Raw genomic sequence first — 21,319 nt, forward strand, 5'->3', positions numbered from 1 at the left:
GTAAACTGCTGTTTGCGGGGGTCTGGAGGGCAGGGGCTGATCTACCTTTGACACCCCCATCGTGGGGTCTCAGGGGCGCATGGTAAGCGCTTGTGGTTAAATGACTTGATCTAATGTCCAGATACTCGTGCTCTTAATCAGCACAACAGATGTTTGGGCTAACATCGGGGGGCCACTGACCCTGATAAAAAGCGTGCCCACAGGGCCCTGGCCAGCTGGTTAGAGTGCTGGTCTGATAAGATCAACTGATGAATGCACCAATAAGTGGAACAATTGATGTTTCTCTCTTTCTCTCTCTCTCTCTCTGTCATCAATTTAAAAAAAAAATCAAAATCAAGCAGCCCTGTCCCGAGTGTGCCATTCGGCTTTCCCGAGCGGGTGTCCTCGTGATCAGAGCGAGGGTGATTGCCTACCCCGGGGAGCTGGGCCTCCAGCGCCCTTCCCCCCTGGGTCTGTGATCCTCCTGGGGACCTTGCCGGAGTGGGGCTGCTCCTGTGGACCCCGAGGGCAGCAGGCTCGGAGGGCAGTGGTTCAGACCCGACACTCTCCAGGGCCAGTGTGTTTTCCCACCTCCCCGCGGTCCCCGTCCACGGGAGCTTCCAACCGTCCCTGGTGCCCGGGCCCTGCGGCCATTCCTGGGCCTGCGGGCCGCTCCGGCGCTGAGCCTTTCTGCGTGCCCCCGCCTTTAGAGGGCCCCTGCTTTTATTTTTCCTTCCTTCCTTCCTTTTCCATCCAACAAACTTCCTGGTCCTAGGGCCCAGCCCCATTCTCGCCAAGCCCTGTTCAGTCGACTTACTTCTTAAGTGCTTTTGGAAAAACTCGTACTGCCCAGCAGGTCCAGCAGGTGTGTGACTCACCTGCTACATGCTGAACAGTGTCCCGTCCGACCCCTGGACTCCTTCCTGCCCTGCCAGCTGCTGCGACAGCTGGGACCCTTCCCTGCCAGTGGGGCCTGCCACCGTCCCCTGCGCTCCTGTCCCCGAGGGCTGGAATTGGACCACACAGAATCCAGGTCAGGTTTTTGGCTTTTAAGCATCTCGCTGGGCTGGAGGAGGATCCTTTGGCGCGTGCTGGGGGTGTGGGTGGATCTCTCCTTTGTCTACACCCTTGGGTTCGGGCCCAGGGACACCCTGTCCCCTCTCAGGTGTCGGTGGGGCTTGGCGAGGGGAACTCTGCTGGGTGGGCCACAGCCTCAGTGGACAGGACGCTGGCAGGTCCAGGCAAAGGGGGACCGAGGGCCGCGGAGGGAGCCTCCCAAGGGCCAGTGTGTGGGGGAGACTCCCCTCCCCCACTCCCTTCTTTGGTCATGGAGTTTAATGACTGTGCTTGGCATGGCCTCGGAGAACACCTAGTTCCTGGGCACCGTTTCACAGCTGGGAACAGCGAGGCTCGGAGTGTGGGGGGGAGGGGCTCAAGGTCACTCCGTCCATGGGTGACGGAGCAGGGTCTGGAGCAGAGCCAGCTGCTGCTCCTGCCTTCTCTGCGCCCGCTCCTCCGTTCCTGCCCGCGGCCCACCCTGGGAGCCCTGTCCCGTCTCCTCCTATTCTGGCCACGTCAGGAAGGAGGTGTGCAGCATGCACAATCCCCCCGTGTGATTCTGTGGGCTCACTGTGGGCAGCCCCCCGAAGATCACCCAGGCAGCCCCCTTCCCCGTGACTCCCCGCGGGTGGCCGTTCAGCCACAGCCTGCCGGCCGGTCTCCGGTGAGGGCGAGCTCACCGCTTTCTGGGGCTGCCTCTTTCCTCCGTGTGGCTGATGTCGGGCGAACATCACGCTTGCTGGATGCTTGCGCTGCGCCGGGCACTTCGCTCACGGAGCACGTTACATGTATGAACTCGACCCTCTCAGCACCCCCAGGAGGTGCTGTTACTGTCATTCTTGTTTACGGCGGAGGAAACAGGCCCAGAGAGCCTAAGTTACTCACTCAGGGGTTCACAGCGTGAAGGGGGCAGCTGAGACCTGACGCCGCACAGGTCTGGTTCTGGGGCCTGAAGGCACCCTTAACCTGCTCACAGGACGGGGACGGCCGTCCTGCACCGATGAGGCTCACCAAAGCGGGGGTCTGGCTGGGTGTGGCCAGGCTGGGTTGTAAGGGGGACGTTTGGATGATTGTGTGTCCCTCTGCCTGGCCTCCCAGGGTCCTGGGGGCACAAGTGTCACCTTCGACGCTTTCCTCCTTTCTGCCACGCCCGCTCCCAGCCAGCAGAGCAGGCGGGAGGTGTGGGTGGGTGTGGCAGAGGGAGCAGGAGGGGTCTGGTCCGGGGGCTTTTTACTTCTTCCCGTCATCACCTTCCCAAGTTGCCTCTGCTGTGCTGCCCCTTGCGCTGTGGGGCTAGGAAGGGTCGCTTGGTGACGAGCGAGGGCCGTGCCCCAGCCGAGTGCGTCTGCCGTCCTGATGAGTCTGCCACCAGCCTGGGGAGCTGGGTGGGGCAGCAGGCGTGATCCCCACGGTGATGATCCGATCCTTGTCATTAGGGACGGAGGCTCAGTGGGGTGAGGCGACCTACTTGAGGTCACACAGCTGAGAGTCGGAAGCGAGTCGGGCCCTCCCTCCCGGTCCCTAGCAGAGCGTGCCCCTCAGTGGGCTGGTCCTCTTTTTTGGTGGCTCTTTCTCCACAGACCCTGGTACGTCTGGGACAGGAGTGTCTGAGGTGACGATGCCTTCCCAGCTTTTGGTCCCCGAATCCACAGGGTCTCCTGAGGCACAGCTGGGGGGCCACCCTCTAGCTTCTGCCCCCCCCCCCCCGGGGGCGGGGGTGCTCTGGGACGACGCCAGCAGTCCTCTGGGCTGGGTCTCCTCAGTCAGCGAGACTCGGGGTCTCTACCGGGGTGACCAGTCGAACCCCATTCCCGTCCCTGCCCCCTGGACCGTGAGAAGGGTCCCTGCATCTCCTTCCAGGGCCAGGCTGTGTTCTGTCTTCTCCCCCTCATGACAGTAATCGCACCACGGTGCTGGCGCTCACTCGCACTGCCACCCGACCTTCCCATCCATCGGGCCCTCGCCGTGTGCTGAACTCTGCGAGGGCCTCCTGGCGATCCCCGTTCAAGATGAGGGGGCCGGGGCTCAGGGTGGTGACATCCCCTGTGCTCTGGGCTGGGCCGGGTGGGCCACCATGGCGCTCGAGAACCCCGGGTTCCGGCTGCGTTCTGACTTGGGCAAGGCACTGAGCCTCTTAGGGGGTGAGTCCCCCTCTCTGGGTGCAGGGGCTGGCCCCGCCGAGGGCCGTGAGTTATGGTCACGGCTGGGAATGCCTTCAGTCCCTGAATGAGCATGAAGGGAGCTAATTCCTCAGGCAGCACCTCCGTCTCCTCTGTGCCTGGGACGGCCTTGCCTTTTAATCCCCACCATCGCCCTGGGAGGTGGGAACGCAAGCCGGAAGCTGAGGCTCGGAGAAGGGAGGTCACAGGACTCGTAGGTGGGGAAGCAGGGGTCTGAACCCGGTCTGTGCGTTCCCAGAAGGGAGCGCCTCCCACCCGGATGAAACAGGCCCCTGAGATGGGGGCCCCTGCGCTCTGAGCGGTGAGTAGGTCTGGGGACACCCCTCTTTGGATTCAAGGTGGCCGGACTCATGGGAGCAGGTTCCCAGCAGCTTCACAGGTAGGTCCGAGGCAGGTGGGGCGCAGCCACAGAGCGAGTTCCTAGCTCCCCACGCTCAGACTTCTCCCGACTTTGACCTTCGGGCAGCGAGAGACCCCTCCCCCACCCCTCCTTGTCTCAGGGACAGAGGCTGTCCTCGTGCCCAGGGGGCCGGGGAGCAGGGGTCTGTCCTGGCCACATGGGGGCCTGCTCCACAGGCGACCCCCTTCCCGGCTCCTGGTCTGGCCAAGCCCACCCAGCAGAGGGAGGGGGGAGGGAGGCGGCAGGGTTCGGTGGGCGCTACCTCTGCCCAGCGCCTCCCTCCCCGTTTTACCCTACAGCCTGGTTGTCCCATGGCCCAGGGTTGTGATTAAATCTGATAACTGTTCACTCTATCTGATGGAAGGGGCTCCAAGGTCACTGCTTGCTCTAGACAGGCTGGGGTGGCGGGGGGGGGGGGCCTTAGACCGGGGGCCAGAAGGCTGCCTCTGCTCCCATTCCATTCCTCACCTTGTGGAACTTAAAAAAATTTTTTTTAATCTATTTTTTTTTTTTTTTAGAGAAGGGGGAAGGGAGGGAGAGAGAGAGAGAGAGGGAGACATCAATGTGTGAGAGGGAAGCATTGACTGGCCGCCTCTCATACGCACCCGGACTCACAACCCTGACCGGTGCGCCCTGACCCTGTGCTCTGAGGGATGCAGCCCAGCCCACTGAGCCACACTGGCCAGGGCAGCGCTGCGTGACCTTGAGCTGACCCTTGGCCCTCTCCGTTTCCCTTCTGTGAAAGGACAGGGTTGGCTTGGATCCTTCCTAAGGACTCTTCCAGCTCTGAACATCTCTGGCTCGCTCGAATGTGACTCCGAGGTGCCCTCTGGGCTCCCTGCCATCTCCCCCTCCTTCCCACAAAGCCGAGGGGCACAGGAATGTGGAGGGGGGGCAGGGTTTCCTTCTGACACGTGGGAACCAGCAGAGGCCGGATTGGTCTCCGCAAACACCGCTCCAATTCTGTCTGGCCGATTTTGGAATAACCCCAGGATGCTAGTGTTTGCCCAGCTGTGGCGGAGAGCCCTCCTGAGGTCCTAGTCACCTTGTCATTCGTGGGGAGAGCATGGACTTTGGGGTCAGGCTGGAGATCAGACCCTGCCTCTGTCCCTCCTAGTGTTGTGAACTTGGGCGAGTCACTTGCTCTTGGCTTCTGTAACTGAACAGGAAGCTACTAATACAAAACTCACTGAGGTGTGACGAGGGTGATGCATGGTCCCAGGCACAGCCCCCACCCTGGTGCATAGTAGATGCTCAGAAAAAACAAGGGCGTATCCTTTTTTTTGGCCCCAGTGCCAACCCAATGCCTCACTTCCGGCAAACAGATGAAGCTGAAGGATGATGGGACGCCTCGCCCTGCTGTCCAGGACCTCACTGCCATGTCCATGCAGACGAGCGGATGTCCCCAGGTGGTAGGGATGACGCTGAGCTTTATAGTTTTCCCCTTGTTCTTTCTGAAAAGGACAAAACTGGCCCCACGCTGCGGTGCACGCTTCCTGCGACCACTGGGTTTCTTCTCTGTGTCTTGCTAGAAGCCCAGGGCTCTGGCAGGGATGAGTGGGGAGGAGGAGAGCCTGCCTCACACTGATCTGACCCCAAATCTGGCCGGTTGGCTCAAGCCGACGATCAAAACTCACGCGGTCCAAGAATTCGAGGGAGAGCGTGAGAAAGTTTAAACGATCCACCAGAGAACAAGCTCCCTGAAGCTCAAAGCTCCTGGTGGGGGCTCCAGAATTCTGAGATGGCACCCGGGGGACAGGCTGGGGCTGACTCCCCGGCATCTGGCCCGCTCTGCTCCGGGCCCAGGCCTGGAGCCGCCGGGCAGGGAGATGTGGTGTGGGATGCAGAGATAACATTCCCTGCCGAGTTTCTGGGAAAGGGGGAGCATGCTCGGTCATGCTGCTGCTTACTTGCAGCTCTCAGAGCCGTCACCCACACACCGCTCCTGTTTTCCCTCCCTGATCATCAGCACACCCCGCTCTGCGCTCCCCGCTCCCTGGAGTCTGGGCCAGGGGATTTTCCAATGAGCAGAGCGACTGCCTCCAGCTTTCTGTTGCTTCACGGAGCGGGTGGCTGGCTGGGAGTACGGGAGGCATGTGTTTTTTTCCAGTTCTTTTCCTCTTGTTTTTCGGTTGCATTTATCCACCTGTCCGTCCCTCCGCCTGTGTGTCCACCCATCTATTCATCCATCCGTCATTCATCCACCCACATGTCCATCCATTCACCCATTTGTCCATCCACTCTTCCATCCGTATGTCCAGCCATCCATCTAAAGACTGTTTATTGGTGTCTACGGTATGTCCGGCACTGGGTTCAAGAGATACAAGCCTGTGTCATGCAGACATGATCCTGTCCTCAGGGATACGACAGTGCAGCAGAGATGACAGTCAGTTCCACAAGTAGTACAGTGCTTTGTGCCGTGGCCTTATGGTCTCTGCGTATCAGTTTCCTTGTCTGTTGCATGGGACGATGACAGTGTTGACCTCGTGGTGCTGTTGTGAAGAGCTGCTGAGATAAAACAGGGAGAGGGTTGGCCCAGTGCCTGGCCTGTAGTAAGTGCTCAATAAACATTAGCTGCGATGGGGACGATCCTGACGAAGACGATGAGGATGGTAGAGATCCCCTAAATCAGCGTCTGACACTAACTAAGCAACCATATGTTTCCATGAATTGTCCTGGGCAGGCTGTTTTTCCTCGGCGGCAACCGAGGGGAACAGGGCAACAGTGACGAAGGGCAGGCCCCAGGCCAGCTTCTCAGGGCGGGGAAACCCAGAAGGACATGATTTCAACAAGGGGTGCTGGCCGTGCCCTCTGGTGGGGGAGTGTGTGTGTCTGAGGGCTTCCTGGGGAGCCCGAGACGACACAGTCGCCTCCTCGGTTTGCCCAGCTCAGAGTGGGCGGGGAAGCATCTTAGGGCAAAATAAGCCCGGAGACCTGGAGCTATAGGCCACCCTGGCGGGGGCTGGTGCAGGCTCTCTAGAAAACTCCCAGAAGCTGAGGGGAGGCAGCAGTGGGAAGGAACACTGTCGTGGGGGCTTGGGGGGCGTGTCTGCAGTTGGAGCTCCAGGGGAAGCAGCTAGTAGTGGTCAGGGGGTCCCTGGGGGTCCCCCATGGAGCTGGCGGGGGCTGGGGCATGTCACTCTTATTTACCTCTTGTGGGAATGGCACCAGGCACACAGTAGGTGCTTATCTGAGGATTGTGGGGAGGTTTGTGGAATACACACCAGAGCAACTGGCATCCCAGTTTGGTTTTGTTATTGTGTGGACTTACCTGGAAAAAGCAGTGGCTCTGGAGCCAGACAGACGTGGGTTTAAATCCTGAAACCCGCCATGTACCAGCTCTGGGGAGCCCTTTCTCGGCCTCAGTTTCCTCACCTGCCAGCCAGGAACGGCAACATCGACATTGCGAGTTGTTAGGTATGTGGGAGATGGTGAAGCGGTTCAGAAGCCACTCAGTAAAGGTGACCCCTTTTGTCATCATCCATGCATCTGGGTGACACCCAGGGTGCTGAGCCAGGACAGCGGGATTGGTCCTATGGGAAGAGAGTGCCTGCTGAACCCCACACTGAGAAGTTTGGGAGAGACCTGGGATCTGTTGCTAACTTGCTGTGTGACCTTAGGTAGACTACTTACCTCTCTGTGCCTTAGCTGCTCCCGTGAAAAGGGGGATCTTGAAAGCAGCCATTCTATAGGGTTCTGGCCAGAACACACAGGCTCATGTATGAAGAGCACGGGACCCGGCGTACTGCATGTAAATGCTCCCCAAAAGGGGCTGTCGTCACGCTGCGGGGGAGTGAGAACATGACCAGTGGGGAGAGACTCTGATTTCACCCGAGGGGAGGGGCCTGACGTGCTCTCCCTTCGGAAGTGGCCGGCCCCCTCTCTGTCTCCACTCACACGGGGGTGGGTCAACAGCACCGTGCTGGCAAAGGCGTGGAGGCCTCAGAAGATGCTTGCTTGGTTCCAGAAATAAACTGGAGAAAATCATGTGGCTTAACCTCTTGGATTCCACGGGGCCAGGGCGTGAGTGGTCATAACCAGAGGCCACGCGGTGTGGGGGAGGGAGCCCAGAGTCCGGGTTCCAACCCCGGCTCCCCCACTCTCCCGCTGTGTGATCCCGAGCAAGCTGCCTGACCTCTCTGGGTCTGCATGTCCTTATTCGTATTCCGGGTCAAAGGCCCCTTCCCCGCAGGGCTGCCTATAGGTCGGGCACACTGTGGGCCTCTGTAATCGGGAGTGATTTTGCAGGCTCCGTGGCGGGCGGGCGGGGGAGGAGATGTTAATGAACGCTGGGGCTGGTCCAGAAATCCAGTCTATAAAGCTCCTGCCTGCAGCTTCTGGTGCGTTGCTAATGGGAGCTTCTGTGAAGGACACAGCAGGATAAGGGCCCATTGTTTGGAGCCGGGACGGTTTTATGACTCTTAGAAAGCGTCTTTCATCTGGGAAGCCAGGGAGCTTATGGAAGCTTCCAGCCCTGGGCGGTGAAACTGGGGGACGCTGAAGGTTTCTGGGGCTGGTGCCAGGCTGCGGCCTTGGCCAGGCACCCCCCCCCCCCAACCCTCCATACAGCCTGGGCGGGCAAGTGGGAGTGGGGGCAGCGAGGACTCCCCTGTAGTGTCACTGCAGTCCCTGGGGTGGGGGCAGCTGCAGGCCTCCCTCGCCAGGCCCCGGTCCTCTCCTCCTGGAGACCTTCTGTGGGACCCCAGGCCCCAGCCTGCTCCCCATCCCCAGCAATCAATGCCACATTCTCCTCATCCTGGGGCGGCTCCTGGAACAGGCCTTGGGGCCTGCCCGTGGTCAGCTGACCAGCAGCTCTCACGCCCGGGAGCCTCTCCTGGCACGCGGAGCCTGGCTACGGGCAGTAATATGATGCCAGGAAGCGAAGACCTTGCTTTTCTTGTCCTTCCTGGCTCCTTGGCCGGGCCCCAGGCGGAGAGATCTAGCCTCCCTTGGCTCACGGACAGCTGCAAGCCCTCTCTGCCTGCTTATCCTCAGCGGAGGCCGCAGCCGCCCCGGGCATAGGGCTGGCTTCCCCGTGCGGACCGGGCTGGCACACGGGGCCTGTGGGGTCTGTGTCTGCCGCTGCCTTTGACGCTCCAGGCTGTAAGACTTCCCCTTTACCCCCTCAGTTTTCCATCTGGGGAGACACAGGAAGGCTGGAGAGGGATGTTTGGGGATGCTTTCACTGGGCCCAGAACCACCCCCTCACCCTGCAGAGACAGTAACCACGGGCAGGGGGCACTACCTGAATATTAATGAACCTCTCCTCTCGGTCACAGGAATAAACACCCACACAGGTGAGTACGAGCAAAGGGTGGGGGGGGGGCTCCCTGGAAGGACACACAACAGGACACGCTGCTGGACATTCAAGGTTAGGACAGAATGCCTCTGTGCCCCAGTTGCTTCTGTAAAACGCGGTAGAACTGCCTGCCTTCCAGGTTTGCCATGAGGATTAAATGAGTCAGTGCGTGCACAGAGCTTGCACAGAGCCTGGTGCAGAGAGTGCTTGGGAAGGGTTTGCTGTTCTGTTGCTGTGAATGCCTTCCAGGCGACATGGTCTCTGCTTCCCAGTCATTTTCCTCCACTTTGCTCTGCACTCTTGTTTTTTATTTTTATTTTTTTTCTCCTCTGGCGATTCTGATCTCCCAGAACCTCAGCTTGAACTTGGCTGTGGTTTGTTGCAACATGAATGCTGGCCCCAGCTCTGCACCGTCTTTCAGGCTCGGTGTCCCTTGTCATTGGACCAACTCAGCCTCTCCGCTTTCCAGTTCCAAGTTCCTGGAAGAAGCAGGCTGATTGGCTCGGTGTCAGTGGGATTTGTCCAATCAGCCGTGCAGGGGAGGAGTGGGCTGCCAGGGCACACGGGGCTGGTCGCGCACACCCTGGCATGTTCACCCCGGTGGCATCAGGAACTCCGTCAGAGCGGCAGCAGAACTGTGACCTGTGGTTTGGTGCCTTTTCTGACATCCCACGGGGGTGTTCCCATGTTTCCAAGTGTTCAGGACAAGCTTTCAGATCTCCTCCCGGTGCTGGCGCGTGGAGCTGGATTGCCTCACAAGTGACTAGCCTACTTAAATTTTGCAATGGTGGCCCTGGCGGGGTAGCTCGATTGGCTAGCTTGTTGTCCCGATATGACAAGGTCGCGTGTTTGATCTCCGGTCAGGGCACACACAAGGAGCAATCAGAGAGTGCACGGGTGGGTGGGACAACAAGTCGATGTGTCTCTCTTTCTCCCTGTCCCTGCCTCCCCCCACTCCTAAAATAATAAAAAAAAAAGTTGAAATAGTTGCCAATATTAAAAACCAAGGGATGTCATATAGAAGTCAGATTTTTGGTGTCTCTTGGGAAAAAATACAGAAAGCTCTGGAGACACTGGGGAATGCATCTATTAGTACAGGGCGATGGCTGCCCCCTTCTCCAGGGGCATGTGCCTTCCAGGCCTCCTGGGGTGTCCCCTCTCCCTGTGGTGTCCCTGAGCTTGAAACCGAGTGTCAGTTGTCACACACACTCATCCTGCTTCTCCCACTGTCATCCCCTCCCTGGTCCCTTTGGCACGGGCGTGTGCCACCTGATTCTACAGCCTGGTACTCTCCCTGGGGACGGGAACTGCATGAAGAAAAAGAAAACTGGCATAGCTTCTCAAAATTTTGGAATATGTATTCGTATATAGTTCTGTGCCAAATACTATTTCATTTAATTCTGTAAACAACCCCTGCGAGGCCGGTATTATCACTGCCACCCGTACTCTACAGACGATAACCCTGAGGATCAGAGAATTCAGCAACTTGTTCTAGATTGGCACGGGCCCCTGGCTTTAGAAATAACTTCCAATTTACAGAAAAGTTGCAAGTGCAGCTTTTCTCCTCTGAGGCATTGGAGAGGAAACCGCTGACGATGTTTTTTAACTCTGGACGCTTCGGTGTGTATTTCCTATAAACAAGGACACACCAGTGCACAACCACGAGACGACCATCAACACCAGGAAATTACGCAGGACATGTCTGCCCCCCTAGGCTTCAGACCCTGTTTCAGTTGTGCCGGTTGTCCTAACGGTGCCCTTCAGGGGAGGAGGATGGAGTTTAGAGGCACACGCGATGTTCCGTTGTCGAGTGCCTTCCATCAGTTTCCTTCGGTCTGGAAAAGCTCCTCAGCCTTTCCTCGACTTTTACGACCTTGGCATTTCAAAAGACATTCAGAGGAATGTCCCTCAGTGTGGGTGTGTTCGATGTTCGCCCAGGACTGCGTGAGCTTACGCGTCTTTGGCAGGAGGACCATGAGGTGAAGTCGCGGGTTTCCCAGTGCATCCCATCCAGGAGACGCGTGGTGTTCAGATGTCCCACCGGTGGGCAGACCCGGTCTGATCACTTGCTCGAGGTGTGTCTGCTAAGTTTCTCTACTGTAGGGTTGCTCTCCCCCGCCCCCTGTGGTTAGTGTTTGTGGGGAAGTACTTTGAGTTTATGTAAACAGCCATCCCTAACTTTCAGTTTCTTCATTTATTGCTTGACATCGGTGTGGACTCTTGGTTTTCTGTTGTATTCAATGGAATAGAAATCCTTACCATTAGTATTTGTTTTGATGCTCAGATGGCCCTCAGTTTGGCTATTTGGAACCTCTTTGTGCTGGTTTCTGTGTCCCTTTGCTATGTCCCCATCGCTTCTTGAGCAATTTACTAATTTCCGGCACAATACGTTTTAGGCTCAACTTGTTTTTCCCAGGGAATCAGCCATTTCTCCAAGGAGCTCTGGTCCTTTTGAGTAGAGGATGGTATTTAGAAGCCATGATCTAGCCGCCGAATGTGCTCATCGCTACTGGGATGTCTCTGCTCCCAGGTCTTCTTGGTGGACAGAGCTATGACCAGCTCACACCGATACTTCCATCACTGCAGGTTCATCCTGCTCTCCTGCCTTCCCGTATTTGTAATTCCCCTCTCTAGTAGTGAGAACCCCAAGAGTTTGAACTCTTCACCACTACTATACTGGCGTGCCTCTCATCAATAATGGTTATGACTGTTTATGATCGTACAGTATTTATTTATTTAAGAGAGGGGAAGGGAGGGGGAAAGAGAGGGAGAGAAACAGCCACGTGAGAGAGAGACATCGATTGGAAGCCTCCCATACCTGCCCTGACCAGGGGACCAAACCTAGGCATGCGCCCCGGCCAGAAATCGAACCAGTAAATGTTCTGCTTTGCAGGATGATGCCCAACCAACTCAGCTGCACCAGTCAGGACGATACTATAGTATTAAGTAGCATATTTTATTTAATTTTGTCAGTGAGAAGTTGAAAAATCCCTGTTAGGCTGTACTAACATGAATCCTCCAAAATCTTGTGAGGTAGAAGAGGGCAAAAAGGTTATTGTTCCCACCTGACAGTCTGTGGGACCAAGTGAAGCGGGTGAGGGCTGTTCTCAAGGTCCCATAGGGACCTCAGGGTGGAATCAGGCCCAGCGCCCTGTACTGTGTCCACGTCCGGCCCACTCATCAACACGAGCTGTCCACCCCGCCCCTGGTTGTCTTGGGAGCGCTTGGACACGACACCCCCAAGAGAATAAACCGCTCAGACTGGCCTCTTCCGGATGCCAAGCCCCGTGCAGTGGTAGCTCAGAGAAGTCCAGTTTCCCTCCCCACCTGAGCCCCTGGAGACATCGCCGCCGGTGGCTGTGCCTTTGACCTCACCTTGCGTCCCACAAACGCAGGCCCTGGGTTGTGAGGAAGCTGAGAGGCCTGGAGGGGTGCTCAGTGCGTCCCAGCCCCCTTCAGAACGCCCGTCCTGTGGAACGGGGGCAGGCGTGTGTGGGAAGAGGGTTTCTCCTGGGTTAGACGGACCTTAGCATCCTCATTGGTAATTGACATGTGGTCCAGCCTCTCTTGGATAAGAGCCGGTCCATGAGTAGTTCGACGATACAGCAAATGTCGAGGACTGACAGTTTCCTGCGTGCTCTCCCTTGCTCCGCTGGTGTGAGGGTTGTGTCTGGGCTTGGGAAAGTGCCCTGTCCCACCCACCCCCTTTCTCTTTGACCCACCGTGGGCCAGGGCTGGTGGAAGGGGAGCCAGGCCGGGAGGTGGAGGCAGGAGCCCTGCGTTTCCATCTTGACTTTGCCACCAGTTTGCTAGGCAACCTGGGGCAAGTTCCCCGGCCTCTCCGGCCGATGGAAAGTACCGCCCCCGCAGGTCGGTGGCGGGGACAAGCCCGAGCAGAGTCCCAGTCCCATTCAGATGCATCATTAATGATTGTGCTTACACAGTCGATCCCGTCCTCGCCAGAATGCACAGGGAGTGGGAAAATTCTGGTTAATTGAATGTTCTAGGACGTGGAAATGTTCCCAGAAATTCTTTCTGTTCATTTTGTGGCTAATGAAACCCATTCATTCAACTATTAGCAAATATTTATCTCCCGCCTGTGCTCTGTCAGCCTCTGCCCCAGGTGTTGGGGATTCCGGCGTGAATGACACAGCCGGGTCCCAGCTCCCAGGGACCCACGGTCTGCGGGGAGACATGGGGCAAATACACCGCACAGCACGGTGGGATGGGCACACTGGGCGGGGAGCACAGGACCCTGCGAGAGCCCCCGGGGTCGAGCCTGGGGGCGCTAGAGAGAGGGATCCTTGAGAAGGCGTTATTTATATTGAGGGCACCAAAGAGCAGTTAGCTACTGAGTCTGGGGGATGGAGGCGGAGGGAGCAGCAGGGGCGGAGGCCCAGGGCACCCCTTGCACATTCATCTGTGCCGTGGAGCAAAGGGTGTGGAGCTGGGGAGGCGAGAGAGTGGGGGTGTGTGTGTCGGGAGAGGGAGATGGCGGAGAGATCAAGAACACACAATAGCCCTGGCTGGTGTGGCTCAGTGGATTGAGTGAGGGTCTGAGAACCGAAGGGTCACTGGTTCGATTCCCAGTCAGGGCACATGCCTGGGTTGCAGGTCAGGTCCCTAGTAAGGGTGTGTGAGAGGCAACCGCACATTGATGTTTCTCTCTCTCTCTTTCTCCTTTTCTTCCCCTCTCTCCAAAAATAAATAAATAAAATAAAATTAAAAAAAGAATGTAGGAGAATGTGGCCTGGCCCGGGGCCTGGGCTAGCCTGGAAGGTGAGGGCTGCAGGCTCATTTATTCAAGTGTGTGTTGCTTTCTCCTAAAAGTACAATGGAGAGGGGAAAGGAAATGAAAACACTAGTTCCCAGAGCAGAGGCCTGCAAGTCAGGTGGGTCGCGCAGCCCTGGGTGGGATGGAGGCAAGCGGAGGGCACGGCTCTGGTAAGGAGTCGGGGCCCTTTGGGGACTGCGGAGTGTGACCCCAGGGGACGGGGGCCTGGCCATATGGAATCTTCAGATCTGTTAAGAGAAGCCAGCAATCTGGCTTGTTATGGGATATCTTCCCATTGTTAGATGCGGGTAACTGATGAACAACAAATTGTTGGCAGCAACAAAACCACTACTGGCGGGCGCGCTCCACTTGTTCTATGAGCTGGTGGATTGCAGCCCTGGCCCCAGAGGGCTCTGCTGATAAGGGTTTGAGGGTGTCCACGGAAATCTACTGTGATGCTCTAATGGTCCCAACCCGTGCTGGGCTCCGGGGCACGATGGGGGCCTGGCATATGGCCCCTGCCCTCAAGGCCAGATCGTAGCTGCCCTCAAACTGGAGACAGTTCAAATCGGCTCCTACCCAGAGCCAACTTCACAAAACAACAAAAGCAACTAACCGAAGGTCGGAGCACTGCGGAGCTCAGAGGTGAGAGGTGGTCAGGGAACAAAGGCCATGTGGGGAGGTTTCCTGGGCATTCTGGGTCTTCTGGGGGATCTGGGTTGGGGGAGGGTGAGCCCAGTGCAACGAAGGAGGGGCAGACATGCAGCTGGGAGGGCTTCAGGGCTCAGCCCAGCAGGAAACCCAGAGCCAGGGATGGGGGTTGGCGCAGATCCGAGAGACTTTGAATGCAGGTTCAGAACATCTGAATCTGGCCCGAGACTTGCTGCTGTGAGCCCCAGGTCACTCGCTGGGCATCTGGAGGTGTTCCTGCTGCTTTGCTAGCGCTCTAGAAACTTTCCTCTTTGCGGTCATGGTTGCTGTTGCTTCACCCCGGAATGGGAGCTCTGGCAGCTCTGGCAGGGTAAGGACCACACAGAGAGGATGCGTCCACGGTGCCCAGGAGGATGTCTGGAATACAGTAGGCGCTCAGCAAACATTCACTGGCTGATCACGATGAGCTGAGTGTTGCTGCAGGCCTGGGGCTTCGCACAACCCTGTGCACTAGCCTTAGGACAGGCCCCACGGCGCCTGTGTTCCGTGCGGACCTGTGCAATACATAAACCGACCAGCCAACGAATACGATGGTTTCAGAGTGTGGCCCAAGTGCCCTCGTTTCAGCTTGCTGTAGTGGCCCGTTGGTCTGGGTCTCCTCGCGGACTCTGAGAACGGAGTGGGCGGGGCTGGGGTCTGTCTGGTCCCTAGCTGCATTCCTAGCCCCTGAGGCTGGTGCCTGACGAACAGGGGGTAGCTAACAGAAAGGTTTCCGCTGGCTGTGCAGGATGAACACACAGTGTGACAGAGGTTCCAGCCCACATACACCTGTGCCCTTTGGAGTCCACGGAACTCATCATTATCAACCCAGGAGTAATTGCCGATAAGCCTGAGTGTGAACTTCACTGCAAATTGAGGGGTAGCAAGGCGGTGTTTAATAACTACAGGGATAATCTTAATTAATGACCTGATAACTGTAATTAATTGCATCATATCCGGAGGCCCTCGTTGGCATTCTGGGAGGGAGTGACTAGCGCTCGGCAGCTCCGGGGTCTGGAAGGAAGGAGGTGTGAGGGGCTCCTTTCCACCACGTTGCTGGGTGAGCTTGGCAGGTGGCTCGCAGCTCTGAGCCTCAGTGTCCTCATCAGGAAGGTGGCAGGGCCACACGGCAGGGCCGTTGCCAGCTCAGTGGGATGTTCTCACTGAGCATAGCAAACGCTTCACGCCTGCAGCTACTGGGGTCATAGTTACTGAGGTCGTTGACGGACCTGGAGGGCTCTGTGCCATCTGAGATTTGGTGGGAGCTGTCACACTTCTGGGTTTTCCCCTGGAGCCACCCCAGGCATCTCTGGCCTTCTGGGAAACACCTGGGCAAACTCTGGAACCTGAGGACAGAGAAGCAAGCAGCCAGCCAGCCAGCGTGGGACAGCTGGGTAACGGGACTGGACGGTGTGTGGGAGCTTCTGGTGGGAGAAACAGGGAAGTGGGAGGGGACACTGGGAGTGAAGGGAGGGTCCCTGTGGGGCCTGGGGCAAGGCCCCTTCAGGCCTCAGTTTCCCCAGCTGTGTTGTGAGAGGTTGGGTCAGGTTGATCCGCGCAGGGCCAGCGGGAGGGCCGAAGCCCTCCTGCCAACGGTGGTTGGGGCGCCCCTCTTCCCTGTCCCGCTTCCTCCGGGGGCGCCCGCGCGGGCAGGGGCGCAGCGGCGGCCGGCCACCAGGGGTTAAGCGGTGACTTCAGCGGCAGCAGGCCTGGCGAGCGGGGGCGGTGCCGCGTCTCCGTGCTCGGCCGCTGGACCAGGCCGCTGCGAGGCGGGCGCACTCCCGGCGGGGCCGCGACCTCGCGGGCGGCGCGCGGCGCGCTGCGCGGCCATTGGTTCGGTGGCGGCGGCCGCGGGCCGGGCGGCGGGGCGCGGGGTTGGGCCGGCCCGGCCATGGGCGCCCGCGGCTGCCGGGCGGCTGAGGCGCGGAGCCGGCCGCCGGGGCCTTTGTGAGCTGCACGGACAACAAAGGCGCGGCCGGAGCGGGTGAGTGCGGCCCGCGGGAGGGGGCCGGGCGGAGGGCCGCGGGCGCCGGCGGCCGGGGGCTCCGCGAGGGGGTGTGCGGCTCCGTGTGACTCCAGGGCGGGGGTAGGGGGCCATCTCTGTGTCAGGGTCGCGGGGAGTCCAGCGGAGCCGTTGCCCGGATCGTCCCGGCCGCTCTGCGTATGTCTGCTGCTGCGGGATCTTTGTGTGTCCCTGCTCCGCGCAGTGGGAGCCTGGCGTCTCCTCCGCGTGTCCCTGGGTGTGTCTGAGAGTGTGTATCTCTGTGCCCCTGGGTGTGAGAGTCCAAGCCCGGATCTTCCCTGTGCCCCTGGTGTGCGTGTGTTTCCAGGAGCTGGCGACTTCTCTCTCTGTCCGTGTGTCCCGGCAGCCTGAGTATTGTAGACGTGTCTCTGGGTTTGCTGTCTCTGTGGGGGTGTCTCCCTGTGTCATTTGGTTGTGAGTGTGTATGTGTACCTCTAGAGTGCGAGGGTGTGAACCCCCTCCCCCACGGGAGTCTCTGTGTCCCTTCGGTGTCCTGTCTCTGCATGACTTCTGTTTTTCGTGCATCAGTGGATGTGTGTGTGACTCTGTGCCTCACTGCCCTGTCAACTGATGGGACCTTCAGGTTCTGCTGTCACTGTGGCTCCCCCCCACCCCCCAGCACTGACCTTGGGGATCTCTGCGATTCACGAAGTCAGGGAATGCTCCTGGCCCCTCAGTGCTGGGCGAGCCTCTCCAGCCTGGATGCCCGCCCAGAGATGGAACAGGGGCAGCTTCGAGGAGGAGGGGCTGGTGCGGGGGGAGGGTGCCCTGCTCAGCGGGAAGGCCATGGCCGCAGACCCGGGTCAGGCCTGGACACTCCTCGAGGCAGGAAGTGTGTTGGGGTGGGCCCCACTGAGAGTGGAGATCCGTGCCCGGCCTCCAGGGGTGGTCCCTGAGAGCGGAGCCCAGGCCTGAGATAGGAGAATGTGGGGAGAGTTTCTCCACCCTCTCCCAGGGTGGGGGTCCGGGACAGGGGTCAGGAATCCTCTTTTAGCCTGGAGAGCCCAGCAGCCTGAGGACCCCAGCTCAGGCCACAGCGGGAGGTGAGGGGGGTGCTGCCGGGTGGGGCGGCGCTTCTCCCCACTTTGGAGCTGAGACCTTGGTTTGCCTCAAAGTCCTTGGTCCTCCTGAGTGATTCCATCAAGGGAAGCCCCGCCCTGCCTGCCCACGCACCATCTGCTCGAGCTCGGATGCTGGGGAGAGGAGACAGGTTGTGCACGCTCATTAAGACACCCAGCCCGTCCCTGCAGCCCTGTCTGCCTGGCCATCAGCTGCAGCACCCATCTGTCTATCCGGCCCTCCATTCGTCCACCCAGCACTGTACCCCGGCGTCCAGTCCTCCGACACATGGACCAGGAGGGCTCAGGCTGGAGATCTCCAGCCTCCCTGTGACTGTGGGTGGGGGCCGTCCTGACCCTTCCTCAGGCTCCAGGGTAACGCTCGGAACCCTCCTCATGGCTGGTGAGGCCTAAGGTGGTGCCCGGGTCTGACTCTCACCCTGCTCCCTGGGGCTGGCCTGCCTGAGGTCCCTGCCCCTCCTCTCCCGCCAAAGACCCGCCGCCTTTGCTGCTCCCTCCGAAAGCTGGTCCCACCCTCCACCTCCTCACTTCTCTCGGGGGGCCTCTTCCTCTCTGCCGGCTGAGCAGGCTCACGATCCAAGTTCAGGATGCTTTTCTGCCTTCACCGCGGTGGGGGTGGCTTGTTTATACCCCTGGGGGGACTGTAAGCCTTTGAGAGTGGGGACCAGTCTGGAACCCTGGTCGATACACAGTTGCTGATTAAGTGGGTGTCCAGTCATCAGTGGTTTCTAAAGTCTGCTCTTCCGAGTTTTAACTTGGGAGGAGTCTCGTGGAGGGGTGGGTGGCATTCTCCTATCTCAGGCCCTCGGGGCCCAGGTACCAGGTTAGTGTAGGGGAAAAGCCTACAGTGAATTAGATGAGTAGTAAGTGAGTTAACAGACATTTATAGTGTCTGGTTACGTGCCAGACGCTGGGCTAGCTGCTTCACACACGGGGGAGGAGCAGAGTGGAAAGCATGTCGTCTTCTTAGGAAAGTTTAGGACAGATGAAGGGGCTGGTGTGTATACATAATAGTAGTAACTTCGATTCATGCCGCATTATCTCTTTGTTTCTGCTGCACCCCCGATAATTCGGCAGGGCAGACGGGTTCATACCCATCTCACAGATGAGGGAAACGGACCACAGCCTTCAGTGACCACCTGAGGTCGCGGTTAGTGAGTGAGGGCCTCCGGCCTGGGTCTCCCTGCCCGCCCAGTCCTTGTTTACAGCGAAGGCTTGTCTTCACCGATTTTGTATCTGTGAGTGGGCCACGGTCCTTGCCCTCAGGGGGTCCGAAGTTCAGGGAGGAGAATCATGCGTAAACAGCAGAGCAGCCCGGAGCCCTCTGTCCACCCCACTGTGCCGCCGGGGCCAAGACTCAGCTCCTTCTGGTCATGTGTCCCTGGAGAGTCCCTCAGGCTCTCTCCGCCTTGCTGGAGGGCTGCAGAGTCACCTTCCTCTGGGGTCCTGGTCTGATAGAGTCCCTGGGAGTGGCCGTCCTCCTGCTGGGGCCAGCTTGTGCCAAAGCATGGGGGCTGACCACTCAGTTTTAGGAATTTTGTGAGCTGGCTGTTGAACACGGCCTTTATGGAAAAAATCTTAAATATGTAAGTTTACAGTTAAATCAATTATACTAGATGCAAGGGTAATGAATACTCAAAATGCAGTCCTTCCTAGTTATTTCACTGTTACCTATGTGCTGGTGGTTATTTGTATCTTTTATGTGTGTGCATGTGTATATTATATATGAGGGGAGACCTCCCAGAAACGGAATTAACTTCTGAAAGGGTGGGCCCTTTGTAACACAGGCTTCCCCCCACTAGGTGAGTGTTCTAGGAACCCATCTGTGTCAGGGTACCAGCTGGCGTGGTTGTGAGAGGCTGCGTTTGGCTTCAGTGAGTTTTTTGAGTCTTTCAACGCATTTGCTAGTTTCATGTGGGTGATTTATAGGCGCTCCTGCCCACAGCACACTGAGTGTTCGGCAGATTTTGATCAGAAAACGGCATCACCCCCTGGCCCCACCCTCCTTAGTCACCTGATCTCACCCCGGGCGACTCTTCTCGTTTCCCTGGATGATGAAAGTCCTCACAGGGAAACGTTTTGCCGATGGAGAAGAGGTGAAACAAAAAATGGCAGAAGCGCTAAAAGGCATCAGAACCGACCCCTTCACACACTGCTTGAGCAGGGGGGAAATGTCTGGACAGGTGTGTGCCATCCCATGGATGCCATCGAGGGGGACTGAAGCTGAAACATGTGAGAATAAGTGCACGATGTTTTATAAGTACATTCCAGGTTTTGGGGTCCCCCCTTGTGTGCGGCATAACCAGGTTTCTGTCAATGAGAGACCGCATCCACGGCGGCGGTCTGAAGAGACGAGAACGGAACTGAACGCCCCGTAGGAGATGGGACGGTTCGTGCTTCGGGGGGACTCTTTTCTCTCTGGCGGGGCGTGTCTGTGGGGCCGGGCAGCAGACCCCCTGGCGCTCACAGCACCTCGTCCCGAGGGCGCAGCCACAGGCCACAGCCCCGGCTGCCGGGCGCCCACCCGCTCGGCACAGGGGAGCCCGTCCCCCGGTGCTGCGTGTGCGGAGGGCTCTCTGGGCCCCCGGCCCCGGCCAGTGTCCTCGGAGACCAGGGCCGTGAGGCCTCTGCTGGGGACCCGAGACCCTGTACGAGGACACAGGTCCCTGGGCGCCACCGCCGCTTTAGTAAAGGCTGCCTGTGGCTGTGTGGGGCCAGCCTGTCCCTGCACGTGGAAATATTTCCGTTGCAGTGGTGTAAAGCATAGGTATGTCTTATTTCTCCCATCAGTTCAACACCGGAGAGAGCCTTTTGTGCCCGACAGGGTCGATGGAGCCAAAACCAAATCCCGAAGTCGAAATGGCGAGTCCTCAGGTCTACACTCTCTCTGTGTTAAATCCCCTTTTCCTGAACACACCACAGAGCTCCTTGATCTGCCCACTGCTCCGACGGGCAGCAGCCAGACCACAGGCCCACGACAGTCCCCGGTGTTCCTCCCGCTCCGTCTTAGCTTCCCGTTCCCGCTGACCCTCGGCCCCCCCCCGCCCCCTGCCCCACTCCCCCCTGACAGCTACTGACGCGGTCTCTGCGTCCCACCAGCCGTGGTCTCTCCCCAGTGTGCCCGGTCAGTCCAGCCCCCTCCCTGTTTGGGGGACAGCTCTGAGGTTCCACCTCCGACCCTGTCAGGAGGAAGCCGGGGGAGGCGCTTGTGGGGCAGCGTTACAGAGTCTCCAGGGGTGCCCGGGGACGTCCCGGGGCTCCCCACTCACGCACCCCTCACCCGCCGATTTCCCAGAGCAGCGTCCAGGCCTGCAGTCCCCGTCCACGGTGAGGGCCCTGGTGCACTTACCGTGCTGCACTTGCAGGTGCTCCATTTAAAAAATCACCTGTACCATGTTTTGCTGTACCTCTTCTGTGTTTAGACGTGTTTAGATACACGAACACCACTGTTACAATTGCCTGCGGCAGTCAGCGCAGGAACGTGTCGTGCCGGCTTGTGGCCTGGGAGCAGCGGCTGCACTGTCCAGCCTGGTGTGCAGGGGGCCGTGCCCCCAGGTGTGTGCGAGTGCCTCTGGGGTGTTTGCACAGGGACGCGGTGGCCTAATGATGCATCTCCCAGAGCGTAGCCCGTCATTATACAACACGTGACTGCATAATCGTGGCTACTACACATTTCTTCCCAACTGTGTGTTTGCTGGTGTTGCCTTGGTAGCTTGTAATGGGCCGTAGTGAGAGTATTCACACCACAGATTATTGGCGAACACTGCAAACCAGCCCCCTCCCCGCAACCCCCTGGCCCCAGCCAGTGGTTAAACATTTATCAGCTCATCATGGGG

At 58.6% G+C, this 21,319-nt stretch overlaps 1 protein-coding gene across 3 annotated transcripts in view; it reads left to right on the forward strand.

Annotated features, from left to right (window-relative positions):
* The first annotated feature begins 873 nt into the window (after nt 1-873).
* The window catches only part of ARHGEF10L (Rho guanine nucleotide exchange factor 10 like), a 152,931-nt gene continuing 132,485 nt past the window's right edge, over nt 874-21,319 (forward strand). For 2 of the 3 annotated variants that reach the window (XM_045859790.1, XM_045859797.1), the window contains exon 1: nt 16,202-16,365. The gene's annotated coding sequence lies outside the window, so the exon portion shown is untranslated. Of the gene's footprint in view, nt 1,013-16,201; nt 16,366-21,319 lie in introns of those variants that run through there. The other variant, XM_045859792.1, reaches the window with a different exon arrangement.

The sequence above is a fragment of the Phyllostomus hastatus genome, unplaced genomic scaffold (genome assembly GCF_019186645.2).
Source record: "Phyllostomus hastatus isolate PE091 unplaced genomic scaffold, TTU_PhHast_1.1 phas_scaffold_182, whole genome shotgun sequence".
Taxonomy (NCBI): Eukaryota; Metazoa; Chordata; class Mammalia; order Chiroptera; family Phyllostomidae; genus Phyllostomus; species Phyllostomus hastatus.